Raw genomic sequence first — 15,014 nt, forward strand, 5'->3', positions numbered from 1 at the left:
TGGAAGAATTGGTTTTTTTTTTTTAATTAATTTATTTATTTGTAAATTTTGGCTGCGTTGGGTCTTCGTTTCTGCGTGCAGGCTTTCTCTAGTTGGGGCGAGCGGGGGCTGCTCCTCGTTGAGGTGCGCGGGCTTCTCACTGCGGTGGCTTCTCTTGTTGTGGAGCACGGGCTCTAGGCATGCGGGCTTCAGTAGTTGTGGCACGTGGGCTCAGTAGTTGTGGCTCATGGGCTCTAGAGCGCAGGCTCAGTAGTTGTGGCGCACGGGCTTAGTTGCTCCGCGACGTGTGGGATCTTCCCGGACCAGGGCTCGAACCCGTGTCCCCTGCATTGGCAGGCGGATTCTTAACCACTGCGCCACCAGGGAAGCCCCGGATTGGCATCTTTATGACACTGAGCCTTCCTATCCAAGGCAACAAACAGTATGTCTCTCCATTCTCTCTGGGAATGTTTCAAAGTTTTCCTCCTGGAGGTTTTGCACGTTTCTTGTCATGTTTATTCCAGTGTATTTTATCTGTTTTGTTGATATATTTTTTTTTTTTTACTGTCGTTTTTTATTTATGTTTAATTAATTAATTATTTACTGGCTGCACTGCGAGGCTTGCAGGACCTCAGTTTCCCGACAAGGGATTGAACTCAGGCCTCCACAGTGAAAGCGCTGAATCCTAACCACTAGGCCACCAGGAAAGTCCCGTCTCTTGTTGGTATTTTAAATCAGGCCATCTCTTCTATCTTATCATCTCACTGGTGTTTGTCTATAGATGGGAAGGTATAGATTTCTCTATGTAAATGTTGATCTCACTTCCCTACTGAATTATATTATTGGATTATTTGAAGCGGTTTGGCAGTTGATCTTACAGACAAAACTGTGTCTAAATCTTACATTTAAACTCCTCGACCAGGCAAGCTCCAAGAAGGTTCTTCCACTGCTTCCGGGGCTCCCTGCGGTGGAACCAAGCAGACAAAATTAGTTTAATGAGCAAATACTGAGGCTAAGAGATGGAGGTGCTGTCTTAGATGAAATGCTTCACAACTCCTATAATGGAATCTGTTTAAATCTGTTCAAAAATCTTATTTGAACACAATTCAAAATATTCTGATCTGAATAAAGGATATAAGTCCTTTTACAAACACTTTCTGACCATGAAGTTTCTCTTTCAAACAATTTTGTAGCCTAAGAAAAGTAACCCATGGGGAGAGGTTACGTTTCTCAGAACAAAATGTCACACCTGTCAGGGTGGCTATTAAAACAACAACAACAAAAAAAAAAGGCAGGACTTCCCTGGTGGCGCAGTGGTTAAGAACCCGCCTGCCAATGCAGGGGACACGGGTTCGATCCTTGGCCCGGGAAGATCTCACATGCCGCGGAGCAACTAAGCCCGTGCACCACAACTACTGAGCCTGCGCTCTAGAGCCCGTGTGCCACAACTACTGAACCCGCGTGCCACAACTACTAAAGCCCACGTACCTAGAGCCCGAGCTCTGCAGCAAGAGAAGCCACTGCAATGAGAAGCCCGCACACCGCAACAAAGACCCAACCCAGCCACAAATAAATAAATTAAATACAAATAAATTTTAAAAAGAAAAACAGCTTAAAGAAGAAAAAAAGACAAAAAGCAACAAGTGTTGGTGAGGATGTGGAGAAAAGGGAACCTCTGTGCACTGTTGGTGGGAATATAAATTGGTGCAGCCGCTGTGGGAAACAGTACGTAGGTTCCTCAAGAAATTAAAAATAGCCTTCCTGGTGGTGACATTCAGCCGGCCAGTCAGGGCGATGGACTTTCCGTCCTAGAACCATGGCCCAGTTTGTCCGTAACCTCGCAGAGAAGGTCCCGGCACTGGTCAGCGCTGCTGTGACTTTCTCAAAGCCTTGATTGGCCACATTTTGGCACTATGCCTAGGTGGAGCTGGTTCCTCCAACCTTGCTGGGTTCCCTACCGCTATTCAGAGCTTGAAAAATAATTGTCAGTAGTGCTCAAACTGGTAGCTTCCAACAGCTCGCAATTAAGGAAGCTCTGCTCAGTGGTTTGGTGGCCACTGAGGTGTGTGGTGGTGGTTTTATGTTGGCAAGATCATAGACAAGCGTGGCATCATTGGCTATGATGTTTGAAGACCAATCTTTAACATGTGATTATATCTGTTTTATTATTTGGGTGTTCTTGGACCATGTGTGAGCAGACTGGTATTTGAATAAAATGAGACAGTGTGTCAAAAAAAACATTAAAAGTAGAACAACCCTATGATCCAGCCGTCCCACTTCGGGGTATTTATTCAAAATAACTGAAATCAGGATCTCGAAGAGATATTAACACTCCTATGTTTATCGCAGCACTATTCACAATAGCCAAGATGTACAAACAACCCAAATGTCCATCAACAGATGAATGGATGAAGAAGATAGGATACACAAACACACACAGGAAGACTGTTCAGCCTTAAAAAGAAGGAAATTCTGCAACATGCAACGACATGGATTAACATTGAGGACGTTATGCTTTAGTGAAATAAGCCAGTTCCGGAACGATGATTCCACTTATATGAGTTATCTAAAGTAGTCAAATGCATAGAATCAAAGAATGGAATGGTGGTCGCCAGGGGCTGGGGGAGGGGGAAATGAGTTATTGATCAACAGGCAGAAGATTTCAGTTCAGCAAGATGAGTAAGTCCTAAAGGTCTGCTTAGTACATTTTATGTGTATAATGTATACATAAAAACTTAAGAGGGTAGCTCTCATGCTGTGTTCTTCTTTTTAATTTATTTTATTATTTTTTAAATTAATTAATTAATTTTTGGCCGTGTTGGGTCTTTGTTGCTGCGCGCGGGCTTTCTCTAGTTGCAGAGAATGGGAGCTACTCTTCATTATGGTGTGCGGGCTTCTCATTGCGGTGGCTTCTCTTGTTGTGGGCACGGGCTCTAGACTGGTGGGCTTCAGTAGTTGTGGCACGCAGGCTCAGTAGTTGTGGCTTGCAGGCTCAGTAGTTGTGGCACACAGGCTTAGTTGCTCCGCGGCATGTGGGATCTTCCCGGACCAGGGCTCGAACCTGTGTCCCCTGCATTGGCAGGCGGATTCCCAACCACTGTGCCACCAGGGAAGTCCCCTCGTGCTGTGTTCTTACCACAATAAAATGTTAAAAATTAAAAAGATATAAAGAAAGCTCATTGGCTATAATAGCTGGTTCTGGAACCTCATGGAAGAAGGAAAGTGGGAAATAGCCATGTGAAGGAAAAAAAATATTTTTTGCAAAGCTCCGCAAGGATTCTAATGCATGAGGAGCCCTGCTCTGGCCCATCCTCCTCCTTTGATGGGACAGATGGGGGAACGGGTACCCAGAAGCAGTAATGAGGGTCTTGCCCAAGCCCTTAGAGCCTCACCTCTCTTGTGAACGGTCACCCTGTTTTCAGCTCTGGTGAGGACCAGACCAGCAAGGACCAGACCAGGGGTGCCTTCTTGCGCTCCATCTGCACCCCTCACCCTAAGACTTAAAAATGAGGAGGAAGATGGATATTTTAAGTTACTAATTGTTTTCCCTCCCAACCCTTGTTTCCTTTCCTGGCCTGACGAGCTGGTCTGAACAGAAGAAAAAGAGGGTTGAACATCCTCCCCCCCCTTCCACCTTGTGCTCTTAGACTCCCAAGGGAGCTGGAAGCAGTGGGAAGCGCTCTGCAGTCTGTCTCAGTCAGCTCGGGCTGCTGTAACAAAACACCACATCTTGGGGAGTCCAAGATCATGGTGCCAGTGGATTTGGTTCTTGGTGAAGACTCCCTTCCTCGCTTGAGATGGCTGCCCCCTCCTTGTGTCCTCACAAGGGGAGAGAGAAAGTGAGACAGAGACAGAGACAGAGAGTGCTCTGGTAATAGAGGTGCTAATCCACCATGAGGACCCCACCCTCATGACCTCATCTAAACCTGCTTACCGCCCAAAGGCCCCACCTCCTAATACTCTCACCTTGGGGGTTAGGGATTCAACATATGAATTTGGGGGGACTCCAACATATGAATTTGGGGGGACTGCAACATATGAATTTGGGGGGATGCCAACATATGAATTTTGGGGAACACCAACATTCAGTCCAGGACAAAGTTTGTAGTCCTAGCTCCACACCCTAGTAGTTGTGTAACTTTGGACAAATTACCCAACGCCTCTGAGCTTGTTTCCGTATCCATATGATGGCACACATTGTCTGCCTCCTAGGGTTTTGGGGAGAAGTGACTCATATGTAAAATATCAAGCACAATGCGAGAAGTTTGGTTCACGCTCAATACATGTTTCTCTTCATCTGTCCATCTGTGGCGGAGAGGCTGTCTGCCATCTTCCCGTCTTCCTCTTTCTTCTTCTATATGAGTGGAATGCTCAGTGTTTAGCCTGTACCTGCCTATGCAGAGTAAATACCTTTTGTCTCAGCCACTCAAGCATTTAGGTGTGGCCCCGTGACTAAGTTCTGACCAATAGGATCCAAGTAAAAGGCTCTGGTGGCAGTTCCAGGCAAACTCCCCAGGACCCCTTCCACCTTCCATTCATCCTCCATCCTCTGGCTGGATTCCACCTGCTGACTCAGGTCAAACAGTGAGGACCACACCCGAGGAAGGTGGCATGGCGAACTGGGAAGAGTCCATGCCCCTGGGAGGTTTGTGGAGACAGCTGCCAATCCAGACCTGGACAGGACTTTGATGAATTTAAGCCACTGGACTTTGATGAATTTAAGGCACAATTACTGTGGGGCTCTGTCACTTTCCCGGAAGCTAAATCTTACCCTGATACCCCATCGTTCATGCCTGTCTACCAAGTGGCCAGTCCCCACATTTCCTGACATCTCTTTTTCTCCAGAATTCAAGGAACCTCAGAAGCAGGTGTATCCCACCCCAAAGGTGAGCAAAGAAAGGCATCCAAAGATGCCCCCACCGTCTTCTCTGTTCAACTCTCCCACATGTATAATTCTCCTCCACATTTCCCTGTCTATAAATACCTTCAGGTGGTGAAGGCAGACGTGGGAGAGGGAGGTCATTGCACTCTGAGCCGGAGTAGGGTCCTGTTTCTTCCATTCCTGCTCTCCACATCGTCTACTGAACATTTTGAACATGGACTTGTGCCAGGTGCTGAAGACAAAGAGATGAATAAGAAAGTTATCAAACAGCAATCTCCACTCAAGACCTGCGAAGGATACTGAGCAATGATCTATCCCAGGACAGGGATGGGGACAAGGTGAGGCGAGAGGGACCACAGACTTGGACGGGTTGGGAAAGGCTTCGGAGAGACGCTGGGGGAAAGAAGGGAAAATTGTATATGCCAAAGCACATGGCATCAAAAAAGTAAAAAATAACAAGTATTGACGAGGATGTAGAGACATTGGAACTCTAATGGCTTGCTGGTGCAAATGTAAAATTGCTGTGGAAACTGGTCTGTTTAGCTCAAAAAGCTAAAAACATAGAATTACCATATAATCCAACAATTCCACTCCTAGTCATGTACCCAAAAGAACTGAAAATAGAGATTCAAGCTGATACTTGTATACTAGTGTTCATTGCAAAGCCATTGCATTGGCTATTCACAGTAGCCAAACGGTGGAAACAACCCAACTGTCCATCAAGAGATGAATGGATAAACAAAATGTGGTTTATACACGCAAATGGAATATTAGTCAGCCATGTAAAAGAAGGAAGTTCTGATCGATGCTACGATGTGAATGAACCTTGAAAACATTATGCTGAGTGAAATAAACTAGACCCAAAAGGATGAATATTGTATGGTTCCACTTATATGAAGTATCTAGAATAGGTATATCCATAGAGACAGAAAGTAGATTAGAGGGGCCAGGAGGAGGAGGGAATGGGGAGTTATTCCTTAATAGGTACAGAGTTTCTGTTTTGGAGTGATGGAAAAGTTTTAGAAATAGATAGTGGTGATAGTGGTGATTGGACACCATTGTAAATGGAATTGATGCCACTAAATTGTACACTTAAAAATGAATTGGGCGATTGGGATTGACATGTATACACTAATGTGGATGAAATTGATGACTAATAAGAACCCGCTGTAAAAAAAGTAAAATAAAATTTAAAAATTAAAAAAAAAAAAAAAAGTTGAATTGGGGACTTCCCTGGCGGTCCAGTGGTTAGGACTCCGCGCTTCCACTGCAGGGGCCACGGGTTTGTTCCCTGGTCGGGGAACTAAGATCCCGCATGTAGCACAACACGGCCAAAAAAAAAAAAAAATCATTGAATTGGCAAATTTTATATTATACACACACACACACACACACACACACACACACACACACACACACAGCACAGCACACGGGTTCCTGCAGGTTGAATTCTAGAGCAAACATGACCACAGGACCAAGGGGCAATGGCATTTTAGGGGAATGGCTGCCGCTGAAACTGCAGGGCCTGGGGTGCGGAGTGCAGGAGCACGTGAATTTTCTCTCATAACGTCAGTGCTGTTCTGGTTTCCACCTTACCACCTTATCTTCTTCCACTCCACGCACTGGGTGACTTGATGCTGCACTCAGAGGATTGGATGAATAGAGCAAGACGTAACACAGCAAAAGACATGGATGTTTCTGAGACATCCATGTCGTGGTATGTTTCAGGAGTTCTTTCCTTATTGTCACTGAATAGTAGTCCTACATCATATAGTGCTCTGTTGATGGACATCTAAACCATCAATATTTCCAGTTTTGGCTGCAATGAACATTTTTATACAAATTTTTTGGTAAACATGTTTTCATTTCTCTTGAATAAACATCTAGAAGTGAAATTGTTGGGTCATAGGTGTATAGGTGTTTAAGTTAATAAGAAACTGCCTGGCCTTTTCCCACGTGTTTGTGCCATTTTACACTCCTACCGGCAATGTCTGAGATTTCCAGTTGCTCCACAGCTCTGCTAAAATTTGGTGTTGTCAGTCTTTTTAATTTTAACCATTCTGGTGGGTGGGTGGTGGTATCTCATCGTGGTTTTAATGTGCACTTCCTTTGACTAATGATGTTGAATGCTTTTTCAATTGCTTATTGCCCATTTGTACCTTTCTTTGTGAAATGTCTGTTCAAATCTCTTACCTAATTTGTTTATTGGGGTGTTCATCTTTTTTTATTTTTAAATTTATTTATTTTGTTTATTTTTATTTTTGGCTTTGTTGGGTCTTCGTTGCTGCACACGGGCTTTCTCTAGTTGCAGCGAGCAGGGGCTACTCTTTGTTGCACTTTGCAGGCTTCTCATTGTGGTGGCTTCTCGTTGCGGAGCACGGGCTCTAGGCACGTGGGCTTCAGTAGCTGTGGCACGCGGGCTCAGTAGTTGTGGCTCACAGGCTCTAGAGCACAGGCTCAGTAGTTGTGGCACACGGGCTTAGTTGCTCTGCGACATGTGGGATCTTCCCCGACCAGGGCTCGAACCCATGTCCCCTGCGTTGGCAGGAGGATTCTCAACCACTGCACCACTAGGGAAGCCCAGGGTTGTTCATCTTTTTATTATCAACTTTACGTTCAGATTTGAGGTTCCCAGAAGTAGTCACCCCTGAGTCTGGTGGGATGAGAAGTTGTGGAGGAAGAAGATGTGATCTGTGGTTGGCATGGGGCCTTCATGTTAGAGCTGCATCCTTATGTGCATTTGGTGGTGAGTGAAGACCGGCTTCGTACAGACACAGCAGGAAATACCTTCTCAAGGAAGCTCAGAAATGTGTGATAGGTGAGGGATTGTGAACCACAAAGGTGGATGATCTGGTCAGAGGGAATCAAATGCTGAAAACCAGGAAGCCGGAAGCCTGGAGAATCCTCCAGCAAACTTGGAGACCTTTCTCTTTGGGCTGACATTGACACTCCGTATAGCCTCTTGACATTTGGCTCTACTGAGAAGAACAAAAGAAGAAAATTGAAATGCATAAGAAATCAGCTCTTGAAAGTTACTGGACAGTGAATCCTCTTTCTTTTTTTTTTTTTTCTCTTGGTTAGTTTACTGGTGTTTGAGTTATTTGCTGAGTGAATCTGAAAGGACAAAAAAAGGAACTGGATCAGAATTGTCTCTATCTTTGGCCCCTGCAGCCTGTCAGAACTTCTTCCAGAATCCACCAACAGTTGTTGGTTTTTCATGATTTTCTCAAACTTGTAGTCCTACAGTTTAAAAAATAAATAAGTAAACAGATAATGAAAACTTACGTCCACACAAAAACCTACACACACATATTTATAGCAGCTTTATTCGTAATTGCTAAAATATGGGAGCAACCAAGATGCCCTTCAATAGGTGAACGGATAAACAAGCTGTGTGACACATCCAGACAGTGGACTACTGTTCAGCGCTAAGAGGAAAAGAGCTATCAAGATATGGAAGAAACTTGGATACGTATTACTAAGTGAAAGAAAGTCAGCTCCAAGAGGGAAGAAATTCTGATTTGTTCATTGCTATATCCTCAGCTCTGGCCATGCAGACCCTCAATAAATATTTGATGGTGGTGGGGGGAAAGATGGGAAAGCATCCCTTCCTCTCATCCGGAGTCATCAGAAGGGAGAAAGAAACAAGGGCCACTTAGGATGATCAGCTAAGAGGTGTATCCCCAATTCAGTGTCTCCCCAAATGTGGGCCATCAGTCAAAATGCTTATTCCCAGGCCATGTGCCAGATCTGCTTGATCAGGACAAGTGTAATCCCTGGAGAGGGTAATCTGCATTTTTAATTAAGCATCCCAGATGATGCGTCTATCAGCTGAAGTTAAGAACCCTTGAGATGCTTACTAAAAATGCAGATTTTTTTTAGACCTGTGGAGGGACAGAGGCAGCAAGGCTTGCACACCCTGTTGTCCAACCCCTTAATCTTTGTAGATGGAGAAACTGCAGCCCAGAGAAAAGAATGCCTTGCCAAAGAGCCACGGCAAGTCACCTCCTGGCTCTCAGGCCTCTTTTGGATGGCATGGCCAACCAGCCACTCAGGCAGTAAGAGATTCTTTCTCCTCTGATGGGAAGGATCATCTGCTTAGACAGCTGATAAATACCAACTCGGTCAAGCGCAAGGAGGTGTTTACTCCCTCCGAGGAGGCAGGGGAAGTCCAAAGGAACTTTTCATAGTCTATTTGGGGTAAATGTTGATGAGGTCACAGAAGGATTCACTTCCCCAAGCTGACGGGAACCATTATTTTCCGGTTTCTCTTTTCACATGATTTGATTTATTTAGTATATTTAACTTAAAATGAAATGACCAGATTTCCAACATGCAAAAACTAGAACCAGGGTGTAAGCCCAAGAAAACTGGCACCTGCCACTAATCTCACCTCAGCTCGACCACCAGTTTGCCATCTGACCTTGGAAGACCTTCAGTGCATCGCCTAGCCCCTTTGGGCTCTGGACCCTGGCTATGAGTCTTTTTAGTTCTGATGGTCTGTGGTTCCCTGAGTCTAACTCATTCTACAATTAGCCTGTAACCAAAAGTCCTGCTGGCTTATCTGTCGAATGACCATTGGGAAGCCTATTCTAAAATGTGGGCTTGCTCTAGTCCAGGAGAACAAAATAGAACCAAAGATTTCAATAGCCAAAGAGCTCATCTGGAGAGAAGTTAGTGATCACTCCACAAAACTGCTGGAAAATGAAGATATAACACAGAGGCTGGGGTTTCATGGGGAAGTAAAGCAATCTCTAAGCAAGGAGACAGAGGAAGTGAGTGATGACAAAGATGACCCTGAGGACACAGTGGGGGACATTTTCAAGAACAGGAAGTCAGATTTCTGTACCAGGTTCTGCCTACTGTGGGCCACCTTAATATTTTATCCCCACGTGGACAGTACTGTAGCACTAATGTCGAGTGGAAAAAAAAGTGAAAATTTTGTGTACCTACGAACAACGGATTTTCAGCAAAGGTGCAAAAGGCAATTCAGTGGGGAAAAAATAGGCTTTTCAACAGAAACAGTGTTGCAGGTGTTGGAACAATTAAATATCCAAATGAAGGAGGAGGAGGAGGGAGAGGAGTTGGGAGGAGGAGGAGATCATTCCATATCACACACTGTACACCAAAATTAACCCCAAATACGTCAGAGACCTAGATGTAAAACCTAAAACTCTAAAGTTTCTATTGGAGGCCTTCCCTGGTGGCACAGTGGTTAAGAATCTGCCTGCCAATGCAGGGGACACGGGTTCGAGCCCTGGTCCAGGAAGATCCCACATGCCGCAGAGCAACTAAGCCCGTGTGCCACAAGTATGGAGCCAGCGAGCCACAACTACTGAGCCCACGTGCCACAAACTCTGAAGCCTACGCGCCTAGAGCCCGTGCTCCACAAAAAGAGAAGCCACCGCAATGAGAAGCCCGTGCACCGCAACGAAGAGTAGCCCCTGCTCACCGCAACTAGAGAAAAGCCCGCATGCAGCAGCAAAGACCCAACACAGCCAAAAATAAATACATAAATACATAAATTTATTTTTTTTAATTTCTATTGGAAAATATAGAAGAAAAGTTCAAATCCTTTGGATAGGCAAGGAATTCTTAGGTATGATACCAAAAACATGATCCATAAAAGGAAAAAAAATCAATAAATTGGACTTCATTAAAATTAAGAACTTCTGGGGAATTCCTTGGTGGTCCAGTGGTTAGGACTTGGCACTTTCACCTCCAGGGCCCAGGTTTGATCCCTGGTTGAGGAACTAAGATCCCACAAGCTGCACAGCACAGCCCAAAAAAAACCTTCTGCTCTTCAAAAGACCCCAAATGTAATGATAGGGGACTTATATCCAGAAAATATAAAGAACCCTCAAAACTCAATAATAAGAAACAAAACAATCCAGTTAAAAATGGGCAAGGGACTTCCCTGGTAGTCCAGTGGGTAAGACTCTGTGCTCCCAATGCAGGGTGCCTGGGTTCGATCCCTGGTTGGGGAACTAAATCCTGCGTGCATGCCACAACTAAGAAGAAGTCCAGTGTCGCAACTGAAAGTCCGCATGCCGCAACTATAGATCCCACATGCCGCCACTAAGACCTGGCACAGCCAAAATAAATAAATAAATCAATATTAAAAATGGGCAAAATATTTGAACAGATACTTCACTGAGAAGATATATGGATAGCAAGTAAGCACTTGAAAAGATACTCAGCGTTAGTCATCAAGGACATGCAAGTTAAAACCATAATGAGATACCACTATGTATTTATTAAAATGGCTAAATTTATTAAAAATTACCTTACCAAGGATGTGGAGGAACTAGAACGGTCATACTGCTGGTGGGGAAGTAAAGTAGTACACCCACTTTGGAAAACAGTTTGGCAGTATCTTAAAAAGTTAAATGTACACTGACTGTATGCTCCAGATATTCCACTCCTAGGTCTGTACCCAAGAGAAATTAACACAGATGTCTGTACAAAGACTTATATATGAATATTTGTAGTGAAACTGCACTCCTTTGGATGGAACTCAAACCCAGTCACACCTCAGATTGGGACTTCAATCCACAATCCCTGACTTAGGAGTGGACTTGAACCCACTGTCTTTTTTTTAATATGAATTTATTTATTTATTTATTTATTTATGGCTGCTTTGGGTCTTCATTGCTGCGTGCAGGCTTTCTCTAGTTGCGGCGAGCGGGGGCTACTCTTCGTTGCAGTGTGCGGGCTTCTCATTGCAGTGGCTTCTCTTGTTGTGGAGCACGGACTCTAGGCACGCGGGCTTCAGTAGTTGCAGCGCGTGGGCTTAGTTGCTCCGTGGCATGTGGGATCTTCCCAGAGCAGGGCTCGAACCTGTGTCCCCTGCATTGGCAGGCAGATTCTTAACCACTGCACCACCAGGGAAGTCCCGAACCCACTGTCTTTTAATTGAAACTGCACACCTGGTCTCAGGACTTACTGGAGCTCAGGCTCTTTTGTCTCAGTGCAGAAAGAATCTAGCGAGAGGCGAGAGGTGAAGTGGCAGGCAAAGAGTGAGTTTATTAGCATAGGATGCTTGTGAGAGATACAAGCAGGCAGACAAGGGAGCACAGCCCCCAGAACAAACTGGGCTACATTTTTATAATCAAAGAAAAAGTGGGGAGGGGAGAAGACCAACTTCTTCCTCATTTTGGGGTACATCATTAGTTCCTCCTTTAACCCTATGTGGTCTAACCAGGACTGTCATGGCTCTATTGAAATCATATGTATATTAGCAAAAGGGTGGTAACATATACTAAAATATGGTAATTCATCTCAGGTTTTGGTATCATGTCCTCTTTCACCTAGTTTCTTTCCCCTTTCTCCTCTATTTTTGTCTTGACTATATGCAGAAATGCTACTCTTCAAGGACCGTTAATTCCCTGACTTCATGTAACAAGAGGTAGACCCCATATCTATTGTCTTGTGTTTTAACTATCAGGACTTGTGGCTTGAGTGTGCCTGGGGCTTGAATGCGCCTGGTCTTCCTTCGAGGTAGAGTAGATTGTTGCTAGGTTGCTGGATTCTTTTCTTGAGTAGTTATTAGCTTACAACAGTCTCCCAAACTCCCTTAAAATTCCCTTTCTGTCTTTAATCCCCTAGTGGGATTTCTAAAATAAGTATTTAATTATCCTATTCTATCCCTATCAATAGCAGCTTTATTTATAAAAGCCAAAAACCGGAAGCTGCCCAAATGTCCATCAACAGGTGAATAGATTAAAAAATTATTGTATATCTGTACAATAGAATATTAGTCAGCAATAAAAAGGGATCAATTAATAATACATACAACATGGACGAATCTCAAGATAATTATGCTGAGGGAAAGAAGCCAGACAAAAAGAATGTCATGTTTGATTCCATTCATATAAAATTCTATAAAATGCAAACCAACCCATAATGACAGAAAGCAGATCAGAGACTGCTTGGGGAAGAGGGAGGGAGAAGAGAGGGCAAGAGGGAGGGATAGTAAAGGGGCATGAGGAATCCTTTAAGGTCATGGATATATATGTTCACTATCTTGTTCACACAAAATTGTTCACTTTGGAAATATGTAGTCAACTGTATGTCAGTTACACCTCAGTAAAGCTGTGTGGAAAATTGTGATGAGCCTAGAACACTTTGTCATACCAGAAAACAAGGAAACTAGTCATTTTGTTTAAAGGATTCGGGTGCCAACCCATTGGCCAACGATGGAAAAATATGAGTATCAAATCGGGATAATAATTACAGTGGATTGAAAAAGAACAAATACAATGTTCATAATGATAGATATAAAATATGTGTTCATAATGGTAATAATAAAAAACCTCATTGATCAATATCCTGTGGAAGATACTAGGGAATCAACTAATTATTTTGAAAACTGCTAAAGGTAAAGAATCATGTATGTATCCTGACTTTTTTGTACTAAGTGTACCTCATGTAATCAATTAGCCGATGAGGGGATATTCCTCTTCATCTGTATTCCAGCTAATAAATGCCAAAATGATATCACCATTTATAACCCCTAAGCAATGCAATGATCAATGGCTGCAAACATCAAAAAATGAGAGACAAGCAGGAATAATAATTCTCCTCATGGAAATACACAATAATAGACAAGCAGTCTTGTAAAAAAAAAAAAAATCAAACCTGATCTGATCAAACCTTTTAGATCTAACTAACCAATATGTAGAGAACACAGGAGGCGGAGGAAGATGTTCAAACACCACGGGGATGCCACCAGCAAGATCCAGCCAGACTGGAGAAAACTCTACAGGACAAACCACCTAGTTTCTTAAACAAATAAAGAGAGAAAGAAAGAAAAAGAAATGAAACCAGGGACTTCCTTGGTGGCACAGTGGTTAAGAATCCGCCTGCCAGTGCAGGGGACACGGGTTCGATCCCTAGTCCGAGAAGATTCCCACATGCCACAGAACAACTAAGCCTGTGTGCCACAACTACTGAAGCCCGAGCGCCTAGAGCCCGTGGTCCGCAACAAGAGAAGCCCTCACGTCCTGTAACTAGAGAAAGCCCGCGCGCAGCAACAAAGACCAAACACCAAAGATAAAATAAATAAATTTTTAAAAAAAATGAAACAAAAAGGAAATGAAAGAAATTGCAAGCGAAAAAGAGAGGAAGAGGGAAACCATAGCTTTTTTTTTTTTTTTAAGACTTAATATATTAACCAGTTGCAATGTATGGTCTGGATCTCAATTCAGACAAACTGTATTTGAAAAATGACATTTATAGGTCAATCAGGTAGATGTAAACACTAATTTGATATTTGATAATATTAGGAAATTATTGTTTTGGGGGGTGGGTGATAGTTTGGGGGATATGTTTTAAAAGGGGAATGCTTGTCTTTTAAAAATACACTGTGAAATGTTTACTGGTGAAATCACGTCTGGTATTTACTTCAAAATAATGTTGGGGGGGGTGCTGTAATAGGGAAGAACAAATCTGACTCCATATTGGATCTGTTTCTTTTACTTTAACCTTTGTATTCTATTGCTTTTGCTACAAGTTAATCACTAAAGAGATGTTGCCTATAAGCTTAAATTATACATAATGGCCCATCTCTGGGAACCCTGCCTCCCAGGTAATAAGCTTTAAGCTAAAATACCTTTGTTTAGCTCACAGGAAACATCCTGACCAGGCCCACCTGTGAATGACTACAGGAAGGAAGAAATTAACACATCCCCTCTGGAGGCTGACTGGAACCAGGAAATGTTTGACTTTACTCCCTCCCCTTTTAGTATAAAAGAAACCTGAATTCTAACTGAGGCAAGATTGTTCTTTGGGACACGAGTCCACCATCTCCTCAGTCTGCTGGCTTTCCTAATAAAGTTGCTATTCTTTGCCCCAACAACTCTTCTCTCAATTTATTGGCCTGTCCTGTGGCAAGCAGGACCAGGATGAGCTTGGACTCAGTGACAGTGCCACTTAGGTGCGGGAAAAACAAGACTGACCAGGAGTTGGTTAATTGTTGAAGTTGAGTAATGACTATATGGTGGTTCATCAGGCTATTCTCTCTACTTTTGTATAGTATGAAACGTTTTATTTATTTACTTCTTTACTTATTTATGTGCCGCAGCACATGGATCTTAGTTCCCCAACCAGGGATCATGTCCCTTGAAGTAGACGTACGGAGTCTTAACCACTG

General features: G+C 43.5%; 1 pseudogene; it reads left to right on the forward strand.

Annotated features, from left to right (window-relative positions):
* The first annotated feature begins 1,752 nt into the window (after positions 1-1,752).
* On the forward strand, positions 1,753-2,109 carry LOC133080345 (ATP synthase subunit g, mitochondrial-like; annotated as a pseudogene).
* Positions 2,110-15,014: the final 12,905 nt, after the last annotated feature.

Source organism: Eubalaena glacialis, chromosome 19 (genome assembly GCF_028564815.1).
Source record: "Eubalaena glacialis isolate mEubGla1 chromosome 19, mEubGla1.1.hap2.+ XY, whole genome shotgun sequence".
Taxonomy (NCBI): domain Eukaryota; kingdom Metazoa; phylum Chordata; class Mammalia; order Artiodactyla; family Balaenidae; genus Eubalaena; species Eubalaena glacialis.